At 33.1% G+C, this 16,518-nt stretch overlaps 1 protein-coding gene across 2 annotated transcripts in view; it reads right to left on the reverse strand.

Moving 5' to 3' along the window:
• Positions 1 to 15,903, reverse strand: part of LOC111030320 (spectrin beta chain, non-erythrocytic 1) — a 56,300-nt gene extending 40,397 nt beyond the window's left edge. For both annotated transcript variants that reach the window (XM_022309750.1, XM_022309748.1), the window contains exon 1: positions 15,291 to 15,903. The gene's annotated coding sequence lies outside the window, so the exon portion shown is untranslated. The remainder of the gene's footprint in view (positions 1 to 15,290) is intronic.
• Between the last annotated feature and the right edge of the window lie 615 nt (positions 15,904 to 16,518).

The raw sequence follows: 16,518 nt of genomic DNA on the forward strand, positions 1-16,518 counted from the left end.
TGCTTATGCTTACCCAGTAAGTATAGTAAATGCTGTAGTGGGTCTTACTGCAATACTCGCGTCGTTTTTCCAGCAAATCAGAATACGCGATCAGTGGGCTGAACGATTGCATCGTCATTATAACACGACAAATAGAGTGGTTTGTAACACATCAATACAATTTACTCGTAATTATTTTAAAAAATATTATAATAAATAATAATGATAATGTGTAATACTCATATCGCCGGACTTGTCGCACGAGCGCTGTGCGTGGGGGACTATTACTATACGCTGCGGACCCGCGGACGAATATAGACGCGGCGGCGTTCGGACGAGACGACGGAGCGGCGGAAAGGAAAAAACCGTCTGCTACAGAGCAGTCGGGTTAGACGCACGTGCATTAACGATGCATAGGAATGTATTACAATAATATTGTATACATGGAATATTATGATCGCACGATATTTGTCGCAATAATAATATTGTAAGTGCGCGTGTAGTGCGTTGGACACCGCGATGCGAGCCGTCACTACGTGTAGGAACTTTCGCGAAGGCCGCAGCCGCCGTCGTCACCGCGGTCCACGGAGACGCAAGACGTCATAATTATATCGAAAAACCCAACGTCCTTGGACCTATCGTCGGCCGATTGTGTGGTGCATGCGATGAATAATATACTCTGCGAGCGGCGGCGGCGGCGGCGGCGGCTGCTGAGGCCGATATAAAATATATAGAGTGAATAGCATCGGCGGCGGCAGCAGCAGCAGCAGCAGCAGCAGATACAAAAGACAATAGTGGTCGGTTTTTTTACGTCGTCGTCGAAATAAAAAAAAGGTAATAATAACACGAAAAAAAAAATAATAATAATAATAATAAAATCGTAGCGGTGGCACACACGATATAATTTGTGGCTGCGACGATTTCAAGGTCACCGGTCGACCGACCGACCGACCGGCGGCTGCGGCACACTAATTAGACACTTTGCGGGGACTTCTCGAGGGGGTCGGTCATATCGCATATGTATATAGGTGTACACAAGTATATAGTGTTCTATATACGTACATCGTGTGTGTGTGTGTGTGTGTGTGTGTGTGTGTGTGTGGTGCCTATGTACTTAAACCTCCTCGTTGGCCGACTCGGTCGTTTCCACGCGGCACTCGCCGAGTGCGGTTGGGTCGCCGGTGATGTGTGTATAACGCGGTAAGTTGATTCCTATAACCGGGTAGGGGGATACATTATATATTGGGTAGAGGACGTGCGCGCAGCCCGCGGGAGTCGAGTCGCCACATCTGCATTCCACGCGGACGGGTTGCCCGGAAATTAAAATCATATTTTACGATACACACGAAGCCGCGAGCGCGGCATTATATGGTGGTAATAGTTATATAGTAATAATAATAATAACAATAATATTATATTATATATACATATCATTACGATATGATAATAATATGTGCGAGCGAGTTGCCCGCAGTGTGAGGTACGAACGACGAATTTTTCGATGTGCCGTTTACAATAATTATATTACCTACTAACTATTATATTATACTCTCGCGTGGATACATTTATATATTATGTTATATTGTCCAATTGGTTCCCAAAATGTCGAGAAAAAATAATAATAATCGTGACGCCCGCGCCGGCGAGAGAGTAGAGTTTAGTGTGTATATATAGTAATATAATATGCGAGCGTACACACATATAGGTACGAGCACGCACGCACGAACGCACGCACGCACACGCATACAACAGGTTCCATGACCTGTGTGTAAGATTTTTTTACTCGCCAATATTATATATATATATATATATATATTAACCGAACCGCCGAGATCGTAATATTATTATTTTGTTGTTGTCTTTGCCTTCGTCGTCGCGAAATCTGATGTCCGCGTGTACACCACATAATATAATGCGTATAAAATAATAATATCGTCATCGTCCATATTATTATATACCTGCAGGAGCACGACACGTTATTTTGACCAGAGACTGGAAATATTACAAGTTGGCCACACATTGTAGACCCGTCGTCACTCGTGTTGAGCGGGTCGTAGGAAATCGGAGATACCTCTATATTTGTTTCTCCAGACATATGGAATTACCTATATATGGTTGTGCTTGTGTTAGTTGGTGAATATTACCTTGTAGTAAAAATTACGTACAAAAAATTACTATTTTCACAAATCAAAATGTTAGAATATTTACAAAAGACTAAAGAGGTTAGGTTAGAATCAATAACGGGTTGTAGGGCCATCCATCCGACTGTTTGAAGCAGCCCAGGTTGCTCTCAACTCCCTTGGCTTTTTCCACAAACGACTTACGTAGTATATTTTATAGTTACGCAACTGATATATAGACCTAGTATATTATGTATTTCGCTGTGCTCATTATAATTTCGAATTCGTACAATAAATCATGGCAAGATCGATTTAAATGGAAACGCGTGTCACGTTATTAGGACGCCACGAGTGTCTGGATTAATATTTTTTTAAATTTAGATTAACTCTATGCGTACATACACTGCACATTGTCTCGGGTACCTACGCTCAAAGCCCGCGGTGAGACATTATACCGTATAATATATAAAACAAAAACTTATCGTAATAACTCAGAAACACTTAAATAATTTATAATATGTCCCGCAAGAAGCTGCAGTGATATGTACCTATACGTACACATTACAAACACATAGACATTTACAGTTTCCGTTTCGTCCATCAACGCCGTTATTCACACGCGCGTCGATCGTATGTATAATTATTGGCAATACCTACGTAGCGGGATTCGAACGCTGATAAAAAAAAAAACATAATTGCATTCTCTGAGGCGTATTATCGGTACCCAACTCTCAAGTTCAAGGGAAACGAAACAAAATTCGAGTCTTCGATAGAACTCCGAGTTCAAGGGAGAAGCTATTGTACAGAAATCATTTCAAGCCCGCGATGTTTCACGCGTATTTTATAATAGTATATATAAATATTAACTAACGTTAATATATTTTGTTCGCAGGTTTTCTAAACTTGTATAATATTATAAACATTTTAGTTTTTGAGATCCCGAAAAGTTTTCTAAATATTTCAGAAGCAAGGGTTATACCACATATTTTATGCGATAGGCGTTTTAGTTCTATATGTATATATAACCACCGTTTCCTAATACTTTACGACCGATCTGCGTGGATGTATTTTTACACGTTCGCAAGTTTAGAGACGGAGGCGGTAATAAAATACGTCAGATATGGTATATACCTGATGTAATGTATGCATACTATGAATATTCTCCTATACTATATAATATATATATTATATTTTCCTCTTGCGTACAAACTGCGACCGCTTTATAAGTAACCACAGAATACGTATATAAATATATAAGAAATTATTATATAGGTTACATCCCTAGTATAGTCTCGTATATACCGGTTCGGTTCTCTCGGAGAGACTGCGAGCGTCCTATAACGTTCCCGTTGTTTAGATACCTATAACGACTTACCCGCCTTAACTCTGGTACCGTAGTAACAATAATATTATGTGTGTATGTATAATAATAGTATGCAAACACGAATATACCATTGTATACACTCGGACCATGTCAGCGAAATCCGACCCACAACGTCACCCCCGCACACAGAGAGTATTATATTTTATCTGCATAATATTATATTATAATATAATATCGTCATCGGGATCCATGGCCGGCGGTATTACACCTGTATGTTATAACGGTCGCGTTGCTGTCGGTGTATGATTCTAACAGATATTCACGCGGAGATTATTCCAACGATGATTATTGTGTATAATGTATAGTAGTAATATTATATCGATCGCATCGACGATAAATAATACGAGTACCTACACCTGTATAATATTGGTCATAAAGTTTCGGTCGACTTAATTATGTGGATCGCTGTACGACGTGAGTATACTTACACTATATTATAGTATATACTAATAATAAAATGATTTTATATACGCATCACAGGCACAGGGCGATTATTTTCACAGTTGCTAACAATATCGTTATCTCGAAACGCATCAAAGTTTTTAAAACAATTATATTTTTACTATTTCTAATGGTTAACATTTTGAAATTTTGTTTTACTCTTTCCAATGACAACATGCATCTGAAGCAGAATATTATTCAGAAAATGTCGATTCATATCTAAATCAAATTTCGATCGAATAGTTATTACTCGGTTATAATAGAACCTATTTAAAGTTTAGACGAGTAAAGTAGTGGGTCAACATTTTTCTAAGTATCCCTGTGTCACTTCTCGCTACTTAGCTAAACTTAAAATATCAATGAATTAACAGAAAAATAGTTTACTTCAAAATGTGAAATAAAAAGATGCATGTTGTCATACAAAAAAGAACGATAAAAAATAATAAAATATTCAATTTTGTTGAGAATGGTACTGCAGTGGTGATATAAACGTCATTTTTTCATATGAGAACCACACTTCTTTATTGAAAATTGTTAAGATGCCTTTTGAAAATGCTTATATACAATCCTAATACATATATCGAAATTAAAACGAGTATGGTTTCTGAGTAATAAAAATTTAAGTACTAAGTACAATAATCCATGATGATAAGTGTAGAAGATAATGTCTATAAACACACATGATTTATGACAATAATTATTTGTAAATTAATATAGAAAAAAATTATTAATTTATAAAATATCTCATGATTTGTAAAAATTATCTAAGTATAATAGGAATAAGCTAACTTTCAATTTTGTAAAAGCCATTATTAATGACAAATTTATCATCCTTCGTACCTATGCATAAGGTTTTATAACTTATAGGATCTAATCCTTCAAATATTGATTTAGTTGCAACAAAATATTTCCTCTTAAAAAAACAAGTTCATTTCACTACGGTATAAACCAAATCAGAGGTTTTGAAAATCTGGCCTTCAAGAATACCTACTTAAAAAACTCCCACAACCATAGTTTAAATAAATGCAATATCAAAGGAAGAAATTGGGTGATTATGTTTGGTTAATCACTCTGTATATATTATGCGTATAGTGTATACCTCTACAGTAGTTTAGACGTACCTACGAGACGCCGCGTGTACTAATATAATTACATTATATACACCGCGATGCGTGTAAGCACAGAAATGTCGATTTTTTAATACACTGAGTAGTTGTCATAATAATAATAAGCGGACACCTCTATATTATGTATATATGGCGATGTAACAAGAGCACGTTTCACAGGTTCCTGAGTATAGAGCTCGTGATATTATCGAGCAGGATACATACCATACCTATTTACGCTAACAGATCCGTATCAGGTCGAAAAAATGGACTACCTACCGCGGTAGGTAACCAATCATTCGGTTTGTGTTTATTAATAACTAATACATAGGTATTATTTTATAATATCGTGTAAATAAAAAAAAGAACCGCGCGGGTATCTGTATATTACAATATTGAATATCATGTACAGCGTGCACCCAAAACTATGGTAATAAATATATAATATTGTAAAGGTGTACCGGGCTCTGATCCCTCGTCAGTCGTCGTTACGGTACCTACAACTATAATAATGATGCGTAGAGCGGGTTAGCAGTTTCGTTGAAATTGCATAGCCGTGTTAATATCTAAAACGAGTTTCGGACGTGCAAATTCTGATTGTGTCGTCAAACCCGAGCCGGGCGAAAACGAAACATTGAAGAATTTTATCTTAATCCGGAAACGAACGTTATATTATTATTATTATGACGACGTGTTCGTATGCATATAAATGTATATAAAATAAAATGAACGAGGATAGACGTAAATACAAAGACTGAGTAAAATATCTGCATGGAATGCGCTGAATCGGTTGGAAAATTATCTAGATTGTAATATTTTTTTATTTTTAAGAATCAAAACAAGTGTAGATTATTTACATGATTAAAAATTGTTCGATTTCGACCGTTTTTTTTCACTAAATAATACAGTATACGACCTTATAAATAAACGGAGTCAATTAAATAAGCACTATTTGATAATTTTTAATTTCTTCGTCATAATACAATATATATATAGTTCTTTTATCTAATGAATTCTATCTATCAAAACACAAATTAAAATCTTCGATTAAAAAAACATAAATACATGAAATTAATCCCTTTTTATAGCTATTTTTACAACTAATAGTTTTTTTTAAGCTTTAATCGAATAAAACATTACTGTAGGTAAGTGTATAATTCAGTAAAAAAAAACCATAACTATAATGTATATTAATTTCCGAAAAATAATTATTATTGATAATGTATTATATTATTTGTGCCTTATATTTTTTTAGCTTTAATTTTTAACAAACGATTAAACATGTGTTTTGTGCGCATATTTTAATATTTACCTATTAAATAGAATTTTTGATTCTGTAAAATTAATCATAGGTTTTATGAAAATGACCTAAACTATATAGTATACATATATACATACCTAACCTACGCATTACATTTTATATCAAGATTTTCAGACTGTGTAATTTATTTTTAAAGATCATTATTATTTGCATTAAAAATGTATAAAACAGATATTCGTATCCTCGTGTCTAGTATGCATTATTTGAAATTATAAAGACTTTTAGTAAAGTAAAATATTTTCCGGCTGTTGACTTTCAGCTTGTTGGCTTGCAAAATTATTTATTTAACTACAGTGTATACCAGATCCCTACATTATATAATATATATTATATATTTTCAGCGAAACTAATTTCAAGGCAAAAATTTTCAAGGTTTTGGTTTAAACTTTAAAAATTATCTTTTATATATCAAAAACACGACTGAGAAAAAATACAGTACACCGATAAAATTCTGGTAAATTGAATACAATAATATTATTATCATTAATAATAACTATGTATAATTTCAAAAAATGTTCTATAAATCCTCAGCATAAGGCAATAATCCTTTATTACAATCTCAGATATGTATTAACTGATTTTTAGAAAGCAGTGATAATAGTTTAATTTTAACTTAAACGTCATAAAAATGTTTAAATTACAATAATATATTAAGACACAAAGTACTATATTATAATATGCTGCAAAGCAAAGTTTCAAAATTAAAAAGTTGTTTACATTTATTGTTTATATCTCTTGATAATTAGTAATACGTAACAGGAACTATTTAATAACAGTTTTGAAAATGATTTCTAATCCATAAAACAATATTCCAATAAAATATTATTCTATACTAACTTTTATATAAAGATATAATTAGCTTGTAATTACAAAAACAATCAATACATTGTTTTATGAATGTACTTTATTTATTTTCATAAATTAATTCAAACAAAATGTGTAGGTATATAGATACTAGAAATTAGTCATAATTTCCGTATCGTTTCGTAAATATTAAAATTAAAAATGAATCTATCAAACCTCAATACGAATAAATTTAGCATTTTATTTATTCTGTGCGGAGATATTTCAGGTAGTTCAATAATTTTTTTCTGTATCGGACCACAGCATTATTAGGGAAGTGTATGTATGATGTCATGACGGGTTTAGAGAACGTATTTTTCGAGGTATTTCCAATGCACACGAAATGTCAATAATTGTAATTGAATTTGTAAAATATACAAAATTGATTTGATTCTTTTGAAACAATGGAAAATATAGTAGAATTTACTAGAAAGTAGTATAAATTACTGTATAGCCCATCATAATCTTTTTTAATTTAGATTTTTTCTTGTTTTTTAAATAACAGAAAATATGAAAATTGTAGTAAATTGATGTTGCAACGATAACCTTTTGATAGTAATATATTCAGACTATATTATAGGTACGTTCATTGAGATTTATTCAAACATAAAATTTATAGACAAAATGATTCAATAAATAATTATATTAGGTATTTGTTTTTGAAATACCATTAAAACATTTTTGATCAAGATCGTTTTTCGTAAGCAAAATTTCTTTGCCAAAAAAAAACTTATCAGTATATCATAGGTATAGATAATATAATTCAGTCGACTATATAATACACTAATATGTAAATCGAGCATGACGTTCATCTAAATCAATGCGATCCACCTATACATACATAACATACCTATATATATCTGGTCAATATATTTCAACTAGATATCATTTTACGGTCCTTTATAAAACAACGTTTTTAATTGAATTGTGTGTCCTTCGTCATTTTATAATAAAAATACACGATAGCATATGCAAAAACGAAATACCATACGACAAATTCATGTTTATTGCTCAACATAGACATTTTTTTTATTGACGACAGTTTAAGCGTAGGTACATATAATTTTTAGAATCTTTTTAGATTTTCTTACGGATTAGTTGCCGTACCTACCTAATAGTACCTATATATTTAATTCATAAGCTGAATATACAAATACTCTATACATCACATATCTTTGTAATAAGTACTTATAATTACGACACTATAGGAGTTAAAAAATAAATCGTCGTCAACAGACTATACGCCAACAGTATGATGGTTTATGCAAGTACAGACATATTTTATGCATATCATATAAAAATACGACACCACTTGATGTTTATAAGATGTTTTATAAATATTTCTCAGGTTTCGATTGTTGGTACCTACATCTGAAAATATTGATTTTGTATACAATACATATTATTCATATTTTTTAAATTTTAATATTCAATACAGTTTTTACAACTTTCAAGAGTAATTGATATATAATGACTTGTTCTCTTTATTATAAAGTTTTTCTTCAACAAAACTTTTGAATAGTTTTATATTTACTTCTGTGCGATAACTCATAAGCCATAATGAATACGTTCACCTAATTCCCGAGCGACTAATTAAAACAAACACAAATTAATATTAATAATAAGCCTTTTGACCTATTATTTATTATAGGTATATTTTAATATTATAGATATAACGTCCAGCTGTTCAAACTCTGCGATAAAGTAAATAAAGCTATCATTTCCCCCCCAGTTAAAATTAAAATTAAAAACATTGTACAACTTATTGCGTTTAAATTTTTAATCCCAAAAATAATGATAACATTTTTACCAAATAATCAATAAAACAAGTTTTTTTTTATTAAGAGTATCTCGAGTGTTGGAGAAGATAATAATAATATTATGTATACAATTTACAAGCATTTCGCATTTGTATAATAATCTTATAATATATTAATATGATATTATAATATTTTGTACATTTTAATGATAATAAATAATAAATATTTATGAAGATTTCATTATTTACGTTCATTAAAATATAGGTACAATGTAGTATATACGTTATTATTCAAAGTATTCTGTATGAATTGGCCCTTTAAAATAAATGATTCATTTTATATGCGTTTAATATAAATTCAATGTGGATGTTCCATACCTACATTTTATGTTCGCTTTGAATGATCAAATTATACACACACCTAACTTTGTGCGTATTGGCGAATATTTCTACAGTTATTTAATCAGTGGATTTTATTGTTCATTCATAGTAAGTAACCGTATGGAAAATGAATATTATTTGCATGATAAGTTTTATATCGTATATATTTTTTGTACACTATGTATAATAGAGTTTATTGACATATTAATTTAATATTGAGTCTTAAACATTCCGAAGTCTGTAAGAAATATAGAAAGTAGACATTATGAGAATATAATTTCTCATAATTGTACATATACAGAATAGATGTTTTATCATTTTACGTTATCAAGGATATACAAATAATTATTTTTTCGTAAAATGGATTGATTATGACAAATTGTGTCACATATTAATAATTAGGTATAGGGCAATAATTTGTAGTTATTATCTGTCAACTTTATAATTAATAATAAAAGTACATATACACGTGGTATTTTAATGAATACATTTTGTTTGTTTACTTTTATCTTTTTTACATATTTTTACACATATTGATTACATTTATAGCAAACAGTCAAGGAAAAATTAAATTAAAAGTGTATAGGTACCCACACTAGAATTGAACCTTTTTTTATGGTTTTTATCTTTTAGTGGTCACACACAATTCATTAATATTCATACCTGAATATAGGTACTTACTTGACAATAACTATAGTAATTCAGGTTCATTAAATTTTGTTTTAGGCTAATAGTGACATAAGGTACTTTTGAGAATTAATCTTTGTTTAACTCGTCAAAAGTTTTATCTTTTCTTATTTAAAAAACATTTATTTAAAATTAAACATGTGAAAACTTTGATAACGATATTCATTTTGAAATGCTAATATAATGTAATTATCGTGAATGATTTAACAATTTTGGATTAAAATAAATTATTAAGAGATATTTACAAACTAGTATAAATTTTAATGAATTCGTCAGTATTAAAAATAATGAAAAATAAATAAACTTTTTATGTGAAGATAAATGATTTACTACAAAAATATAATAACGTTGTGATTAATGTTCAACGTCAGTGAAACAAGAATCTATATATACGCACTTTCTCTGGATGCGAAAATGACACAAGCAATTCATGTTAAAAAATATAATATTTTGCTGTAGCGGGTACCCGGTGGTCGTGGTGTCGGTGGACAACGATTGTTGGCCAGAATATCAGCTATAGGTTTATTGAGATTAATATAATTAAAATCTCTTCTCATAGGTTCTTTTTCAATTAAAACCAATTGTTTCATTTTAATATGTTCAATCTTCGAGCTAGATTATAATACAATGAATACCATATCTATAACATAATGTTTGAATAATACTTGGGTGTAACCAATTAATATTGTTCGCAGCTGGATTCATTCGAAGTATTCGTATCTACAACGTTTTTGAAATATAAATGTTATCTGTTGTTGTTCAGTTTTGAATTATGTAATTGTTATTAACACGGATGGAAAAATAAAAAAATACCATAGACAAAAAACAATTTAAATTGGATTTTGTATGTATATATGTGTAAAATTATTTTTACGAAGTTTATGTATTTAATGAATGGTTATTGTGTACAAAGTTTCGAAATATTTTTGGACTTGAAATCAAATGTACAAAGTACGATGGTACCTATGGTGTTTATGTATGTAAATCAATACATATATATTACACATACAGGTAGAATACAATAGTAGATTAATTACTAGCTGTTTCATAATTTCCATCACATAAGAAATACATAAAATACGTAATAGCAGCGGCAATAGCGATTATTTATATATTAAGTATCTAAAAGATGTTAAATTTATAATATTATAATTTATAATCAAAATCAAACGTTTTTAATATTTTTTATTGTTAATCATTCAAGGGAATGTAATTGAAGAAGGAATATATATTTTTACAACTTGGTCAATACAGGAAATATGAAATTTTTTAAACATAAAAATCGGATGATATATTTTTTCCAGACTATGAATAAACAATATTTTAGAGATAAATTTGTTTCATCATGCTTTTATATTTCTCTTCAGATAAGTTGCGCAGTTTTTATTACAGTAATAAAGTTAATTTATATTTGTCTCCTACGTTTTACAGTAGAATAGAATTTTGAAATAGAGATACCAAAGCGCTTCAACAAAAAACAAGTAGGTACCTATATTTTATTTGTCATTTAACAAGATTAAAGTTTTGCAAGCTACAATTTGTCATCAGCATATACTATGTTTTTTTTTTGTTCTTAAAAAAGAACATTTCTAACATTGAAGGAATTAGAGAAACTGAGAGAGGACGTTTAATGATTAGGTACAAACATTGTTTTGTTTTCTATTCGTGTTCAAATAATTGCATCAAAATTTATGTGTATCGATCAATAGATAAAAGTTAGATTTTTTTCTTGTAATTTTGCTAGAAATTCAACCGACAAAAGATGTCTTTGTTCTTTAGAATTTAAATTTATTAACACAATAGCGATAATATTGTCACAGTTAAATCAATCAACTAATGTTCTATTCTACGGCCGTCATGAAAGAACAACATACTTTTTCAATAATTCACAGGACTTAAGTATTTAATGCTCAGCCGATCAAACCATCTAGTTTTTATTACACATTTAGTGTCCGAGTAATGTGCTCAGTGCACTTCTGAGACGACGAAAGGGACTACTGTTTGTATTGAACCAAAATTACTAAACAAGCTTTTAACGAGCATGGTTAATGGCGAACATTGGCGACATTTTGTTTCGCTGAAGATATGTACTACGTTTCCTTGTCTTGCGGCCCATCATACTATATATTATAGCTTCATTATCATTATTTTTAATTCATCAAACGACATAAATGTCCCGCAGAAACCATTTAGAGTATTAAACGGATTCGCTTATACATATATTATACACACTCAGTTTATGTACATTTATAAATTTTAATTATTATCGTCATGGCTGAGTATAAAAAACTGTAAAAATATTGTATCAATTTATTTCAAATGCACTGTGGATGGATAGAAAATAACACTCACGTGCCATTTGACATCGCATAATTACATTTTTGTTTGCCCTATATATAGTATATATATTGAACCATATAGCTTTATAAAAATACGAATCTTCGAACGACTATGCAATAATATGTCAGTCAAGCACACAAATGCAATTTCAAAATCGTGAACAATTTCAAACGGGAAACACGTCCTGCGAACGAAGAAAGTTTTACGGGAAACGCCGAGAGTGCACGCGCGTTACGTTTAGGTAAGATTTTATTTTTGTATGATGGACGACTAGACCGAAGTTCAACTCTGTAGTTTTTCTCTCCTTTCAAAATCAGCCGTCCACCAATCAGAATGCTGTCCAGCTCCAGCAACGCAGCAATGCGGTTATAATGGTAAACTGGTTTTGTTTTCGTGAACAGATGACAAATGCATTTCAACAGAGCACGGTGTACCTATATATTGTATATTACATATACCTTTACAAAATGTCAACGATGTGACGAGAGTTTCAATACACCGTTTTACAACTTATAAGTCAAATTAATTGGTTTTGTGTCAAACAACAAGTCTAGGACTAGTTAATAAGGACATTATATACCTCGTAGAAGACCCAATAGGTACGCATGTAATAAAACACGAATGCATACCCATGCAGCGTACCGTATAGCCATTTAATGGATCGACGATATGTAGCTTAATCAGTATATAGATATTACGATGACCGCAACTATTCGTATAAGACGTTTAAAAAAAAAGAAAGACGGCAACGAATGATAATGATTATTTTTAAACAATAGGGAGGCAGGGGTTGTGTGTACTGCAATCGTCAATGCGCAACGTTTACCTGGTGCAGCAATACACAAGAAATTGTTGTTTATATAGGCACTTCCAGCCCTTCCCATTGTTGTTTAACTGTGGAATTTCGTTGTACCTTTTGTAGGGCAGAGTTCACGGGGATAACAACACAACGGCCATGTAAACATTGTACAAATTTGACGTGACAAATGATACATCGAATGGAAAAAGTCGTAGTTCCGTGATATTCATTCGACACGTACGACCTATACAGCGTTTAAATGATGGAATAAAATATTGTCGAATAAAATACGAGGTGCCAACTACAAATACTAATTATGAATAATAATATTCACCTACCTACGCTAATTTTTCCACACCGCTCACAGTAAAATGGCAAATTTCGATAACGCACGTAGGATTGTTGGAACCGTTATGTTACAGTAGGTTCTAGGACATATACACGTAGTATTATATATAAATGTATATTTTGTTTGTGTTCGGATGATGAAAATTCACGAGTAATTACATACGTCCACATCGCTGCAAATATCAAGGTATTCGAACCATGTTTCCGGTTAATTGTTTGTCCGGTGGCAATATTCAGTAATGAAAATTATTTTCTCTGGAATTCGTTTTCGAATTTAACGAAAAAAATATCAACAAAATCGCCGGAGCTTGTTTTCGCGAACCTCGTGCATTCGAACGTCATTGCGGCGACCGGCCCTAAGGCCGTTTAATTCTTTATTTTCAACTCTGTCCGAACTATTCATTTAAGCTGTTTCGCAATTTCAACACTGACGAAATACGATTCAACGAATAGTCTATCACGCGCCTATGCTCGTCAGTTGACATTTCGGTCTTACAAAAATGATAATTTGGTAAATACCATATTGTATTTTTCAATTTTCCATACTCTGAGTATACGTTAATTGAGGGACGCTACCGTTTATAATATTGATAACGAAAAAAGGTCGTTACAATCATCATAGTCGATGTTATGCAATGCACGGAGCTTCATGGACGAACGCTACTCTTTTTTCAGATAAAATAATGATGTATATACGCCCGAAGGTTTAGAAAAGAAAATCTCAAGTGAAATGGCATTTCGGTATATTGTTTAGATATGTGAATTTTTTTTTTAAATTGTATAATAGGTGTCCTACATCCATCTTTTAGTTTAGGATAAATTTATAGAGTTTGATTAGTTAGAAAGTGTAAATGAATGGTTGAAAAAAGTAACTATAGTGTTCAAAGTACCGAAATTTACGCCATTTACAATGGACAATTTTAGTGTCGCTACAACTAAACGCTACCGAAACAAAGCGGTACGTTACTATTGCATTGCTAAAAAAAAAGTAGTGCGCCACTTCCAACCATTGCATACACTCTCACACACACGTACATATATAATATACAAAATAATAATAATATGTAAGCCGTTCTTTTCAAACGCTTCGTTCCACGACCGGCTGTACTATACACTATACTATACTATATATAGTGTAAATCGTGTCCGAGAACACTTTCTATACGAATACGTTTGGCCCGTTTGGACCGCAGTTTAACGGACTAAAAATGTTCCTCGACCGTCGGTGCAACGTAGTAGCCAGTAGGTACCCTTGAACGCGATGACCATGATATTAATATTAATTGAAATTTAATCAAATCAAATGAGGTTTGTTGATACAACAATTTATTGTATTCGACAAGCAACGGGTGCACGTGGCGGCGATATCGCAAATACGATAAAATGTTCAGCATGTTTACGATATCGTTATACGATGACAGATAAACCAAGTCTCCCACGGATCGGAGAACACCGAGGCGGCGACGGCGCCGGAGACTTTGACGGGATGGACCGTAAACGACCGACTTAACGGTGAACGGCAATGAATAGATTGAAATAATATATTATCTAGATTTAAATCTGTTCTGCGAACCGACACCACATATTGTGTTAGGTACATTTTATCTACATTGACCGATAGCCTGCGCGGATCTACCCGAGTCCTACATCACTCAGGTAGTCAGGTGCATCCCCCTTCCACGGATCACGACGTTCAACTAAACTTTAATTCAATATATTATCTACTATTACGACGATACAATTTTCGGTCGTGCCCGAATCGCCGCCGGGACGTTTACATACCTCCAAAACGGGATCTCGTCGGCCCCTCGTCCGCGTTCGCTGATTTCTAACACTCGACCACTTGCGAAACGGCGCGATTTACCGAATCTTAAAGATCGCACGGCCCGGGTGACCGCGGCGACGCGGCATTATAATAGCATACGACAACGACGATAATATTATTATTATTCACCATGTACAGAGACCGGCACACGATCGCGAACTGTAAAGTCACCGACGATCGATGATAGCAGTAGTAATAATAATATTATTGTTTTGTTATTATCGGCGGGCGGAAGCGCACAACACACTATTTACACTGTCTCAAACGGGCGTGCGAGATAAGCGAAACGAGAAGAAAAACCAAAACAAAAACAAACTTCCGATTTTTCGCGTAAAAACAACAACAACGTCGTGTACTATATTTATATTAATAACAATATTAATCGCAGTATTAAAATACGTCTGTCGTGTGTTTGTTATTATTTAAATCATTAATAATTATTATTATTGTTATTAATATTTAATATTATTCGGAAACGGCGGCACCCGATAACGCGAGAGAGCGTGTAGTAGACGCGCGACGATACGCGCCACCAATAGCAGCGCACGGGAACGAACTGCCCGAGTGGCGGCTCCGGTGGCGGCCACGAATTACGATTTACGACACAAGACCACGCGCTCACGCACGCACATGCACCTGTTGATCATCTTGAATCGGTTGCATTCTTAACACTCCGCCGCCGCCGCCGCATTCCAATCGGCGGCGGCGGTGGCGGTGGCGGCGGCAGCGGTGGTGGCGGTCGTCGTTATCAGTCTACGCCGCCGCCGCGTCCCCACCCAGCTCGGCCACCGACGAATGCCGGGCCACGGAGTATACAAAACGGTTGCGACCGGGGTTTCTCGATCGCGCCGCGAAACGCCATCGCGAACGAACGCCGTGACGCTGTCCGAGTTCGTTATTTTATTATTATTATTATTACTATTATTATTATTTTGCTAACAGAATCTCCGAGATCGGACGTCCGACGAAGCCGGCAAACGAGAATACGCGAGTCATGCTTGTAGTAGGTATCCACCGACCTCATGGCTGGTCGTATGTTATTATGTTATATAGTTACCTAGTACCTACCTAGTATACCTACGTCTTGTCCGCGAACTGGGATGACCGGTCGATAATCGTCCGGACTGGGGAGGACTTGAATGCACGACGGTTTTTTTATCGTTGTTTTTTATCTCGTCGATCAAT

This window comes from Myzus persicae, unplaced genomic scaffold, assembly GCF_001856785.1.
Source record: "Myzus persicae strain clone G006 unplaced genomic scaffold, MPER_G0061.0, whole genome shotgun sequence".
Lineage (NCBI taxonomy): Eukaryota > Metazoa > Arthropoda > Insecta > Hemiptera > Aphididae > Myzus > Myzus persicae.